Below are 3,946 nucleotides of genomic sequence, written 5' to 3'. Positions count from 1 at the left end.
TCCCCTGTTGAAGGAATCAGAGAAAGAACTGGAAGAACTTGAAGGGGCTCGAGACCCCATATGTACAACAATGTCAAGCAACCAGAGCTTCCAGGGACTAAGCCACTACCTAAAGACTATACATGGACTGACCCTGGACTCTGACCCCATAGGTAGCAATGAATATCCTAGTAAGAGCACCAGTGGAAGGGGAAGCCCTGGGTCCTGCTAAGACTGAACCCCCAGTGAACTAGACTATGGGGGGGAGGGCGGCAATGGGGGGAGGGTTGGGAGGGGAACACCCATAAGGAAGGGGAGGGGGGAGGGGGATGTTTGCCCGGAAACCGGGAAAGGGAATAACACTTGAAATGTATATAAGAAATACTCAAGTTAATAAAAAAAAAAAAGGAAAAAAAAAAAGAAGTGGTATCGCCAGCTCGTGATAAGTACAGTCTCTGAGCTTAGGAATCTACCTTTTGTAGGCCTAGAATTTGAAATGAGCTCATCAGGTTCTGCTGGTGGTCATTTTATTAAAAGATCATGAGTACTAGGTATCAAGAGTACTTGACACAGATTTGACGCATCAGAGTTACTGGAATACCAGTTTGATTATAACTTGTGCTGGTGAAAGGTAAGACATTGAATACAGTGTCTAATAGGTAAGTGAGTTAGAGAATAGTTTTGATATCTAACAGGACTTTGGACAGATTCCACACAATGTTGGGATAATGGACCAACTCCCCATATTACCAATGATTGACCAGATCTTGTAAAGATGATTAAATCCTTGGTAGCAAGATAAGGAATAATATATATTTTGATTAAATTTTGGTGCAGCTTTCACAGCAGACTTTACATCTTTGGTAATACTATTACAAAGAACTCTTGACATCATCACTGATTTTTGGTGAGAAGAAAATTTGTGCCTCTTTTCTGGGTTTAAGATATAATATATGTACTTCATGTATGTTCTAGCCACTGAGTGAACTTTTCCATCATCTGAGTGAATTGTTTGTGAATATTTATACCAGGGAACTGAGGTTAAACATGGAGTTATTACAGTAGTTGCTTCAAAACACTAATTACAGGTGTTTGGATTTAAAATGAATGTTGCAAAGCTAAATTTTAATAATGATTAAAAGCAAAATCTTTACTGATTCTTATCAAAAATAAAATATTCTAGTAATTATATGATGGCTAGGTTATAAACTGTGTATAAACTAATAGTACTTGTTTTTAGTTCTTAAATGAATTTACTATTGTGTCTTCTTATCAAGGTTGAATAATTGTGATTAAATTATACAGTTCAATTCTAAAAAAAAAAAAAAGGAGGAAGAATTTGGTTTTGGCTCACAGGTTGAGGGAATACAGTCCATCCTGGTGGGAAGTCAGGGCAACAGAGTGTGAGGCACTTGGTCACATGACCTCCACAGTTAGGAATCCAGAGGAGACTAATGCTTGTGTCAGGCTAATTCTCCCTCCTTCCCTTCTTCCCTCCCTCATCCCCTCCCTTTCCCCCCATCTCTCTTAAAGTGTGGGATCCTATTCCTTGGAATTGTGCTGCCATGGTAGGTCATCCTTAGTCAACCTAATCTAGATAATCGTTCGCCTGTAAGCCTGATGTTTTGTCTTCTTGGTGAGTCTGGATCTTGTCAAGCTGACAATCAATGTTACCTATGCATATCCATAGCACTTATGATGTGGTTCAATCTCTGAAATGAAAATGGGATTTCTATCCTACAAATCCCCAAATCTCACTAGAACAATGTTTGCATTCAGTCAAGAGCCTAAGATAAAACAGATGACACAATCAAATGGAATTGTTAAGGAGAAATGCATAGCACACTGATTGTTATTAGTAGTGTAGACAGGGTGAAGGGACTCCCAGAGGGTGTAGAAGCATTCTCACGAACTAGTGACATCTGGCACCCATCACTGCTTGTGGAAGAATGCACAGAAAACGATCCATTTCTCTTCTTACGCACGCAGATGTAATCTAGAAAGCCAGCAAAGTAAATTCATGAGGTTGGGGCCATATTTTAAAAGGAAGATATAACTCAAACAGATGACTTTAAAATGTGAGAAGAGAGAGTGTGGGAGTGGAGAGAATCCTGTCTGTGGTTTTTGTAAACTGGTCATATGTATGGTTCTTCTTTTGGTTTTACCAGAAGTCATTCATGTAGATGTAATATTTGACAGCTCCACAAGGACTGTAGGGTCCCAGCTGGCCTTATTATCATGTTCTGCACTTGATATAAACTTTTTGGAGTGCACTGACATGCCTCTACATGGCTATTCCTCCTATGGTAGCTACAGCAGACTTCTACCTAGCATGTCTTAGGTGTCCCCATTATGTTCTATTAGTAAAGGCAATTAACAAAGCCAGCTAAGAGTTAATTAAAAAAATAAACCATCATTTCTTCTTAATACTAGCAACTTATTTATCAAGCTGCAAGCTATAGGGAAAAAAGCCATAATAATTAAGGCTATTGTTTCTAATGGTCCAGGCAATTTATACAAGTGAAAACAATAGACATTGCCTAATTCATGCTGCTGTTTTATCTTCAAATGTTAGCATATGTTTTCCAGCATTCAAGTATCACCCTTAGATCTAGTGCTGTCTTGTAGCATGTCTATGAATCTGTATACGTTTAAATATATGTGCATGAATGAAAAAAGTAAAGGACATGACTGCTCTTAGATATGGTGAAGGGAAAGTTTATTATACAAATGTGGGAGAACTAGCCAGAGACAGACACATCTGGAAGAGTCCAGAGTCATCATGACCCTGAACCATGTGGGGAGAGGAAGAGGGAAAAGAAGAGAGGGGACCAAGTACAGCCGCCAGGAGGCCAAAGGTTATAAAAGAGCAAAAGAGGCAGAGAAGGGTAGAGAGAGTAAGTGACCAAAATGTCTGGATTATATAGGGGAAGAGCCTCTGGGGAATGGGCAGCTCAGCCCCTGGGCTGGAAAGTTCAGGGTAAAGGGCAGGGGATACTAGCCATACCCTGTAATTGGACTGAGGGATGCTGGGAGAATCTGGAGGCCAGGCCTGCTTTGATGTATTAGGTAGGTACCTCAGCAGCTTGTCCTGGGTTTGAAACTTAACTGTGCATACATCAGTAAGACATGTCTGGTTCCAGTACTGTTCTGTAGTCATAATTACTGTCATATAAATGTTCTACTGGAAGCTGTGAGGTAATACACTAGAATCTTCTGGTTAAAGATACTTGAAGATGATTGGCTGAGGACTTTTCCTCAATCTCAAGATGTCTCACAAGGAGTCACTTCTGTAAAACAGAGAAACAAAACTAACACCATTATTGTGAAGAAAGTGAACTATTACTGCAACATATTTTTGCAAGACATAAAGAAGATGGAAGGTTTTCAACATAGAAGAGAAAGCAAGGACTTATTTTGCTAGGAAGACAGAGGGAGGCCACCGCAGGAGAATGCTGGGGATGTCAAAGTGACAAGATGGAGAAGTTTATCCGTAGAACACCCACAGCTTCCTGGCATGTTCATTTATTTGCTCCCTTGGTCTGTGTCTCCTGATGTTAGAGGCAGAAAAATCTAACAAAGACCTAAGGAACTCTCTCTAACAAAATTAAATATAATATTTACAGGATCCACAAGCACCAATACCTGGAGTGAAGCTCCCTCCTGCAAGGCCTGCCTCCAAGCCCTTAACAAGCTGCCTTTTGAGAAGATCTTCATATCTAATCTATAACAGAAGTGTACCTGCTGTACACAGAAATTATGCAAGTCTCTGTGACATGTGGCACTTCCCTAAGTGTTTCTTTTACTTCTTTTAGACTAGCCTTGGAAATATTCATCAAAGTTTCTTGTCTTCCTCTTTTTTAAAATTAATCATTCCATTTGTTTACATCTCAAATGATATCCCACTTCCCAGTTACCCCTCCACAAACTCACATCCCACATCTGCCCTTTCCCTCCTCTCCTTTGC

At 40.0% G+C, this 3,946-nt stretch overlaps 1 long non-coding RNA gene across 1 annotated transcript; it reads right to left on the bottom strand.

The window, feature by feature from the left end:
* Positions 1-1,802: 1,802 nt before the first annotated feature.
* On the bottom strand, positions 1,803-3,299 carry LOC134487055 (uncharacterized). The gene is made up of 2 exons (XR_010066774.1): positions 2,987-3,299; positions 1,803-1,975 (listed from the first exon to the last, which is right to left on the bottom strand). It is a non-coding gene; the product is annotated as an uncharacterized LOC134487055 (long non-coding RNA).
* Positions 3,300-3,946: the final 647 nt, after the last annotated feature.

The sequence above is a fragment of the Rattus norvegicus genome, chromosome 5 (genome assembly GCF_036323735.1).
Source record: "Rattus norvegicus strain BN/NHsdMcwi chromosome 5, GRCr8, whole genome shotgun sequence".
NCBI classification, from domain to species: Eukaryota; Metazoa; Chordata; class Mammalia; order Rodentia; family Muridae; genus Rattus; species Rattus norvegicus.
This window is presented reverse-complemented; position numbering and strand designations above follow the sequence as displayed.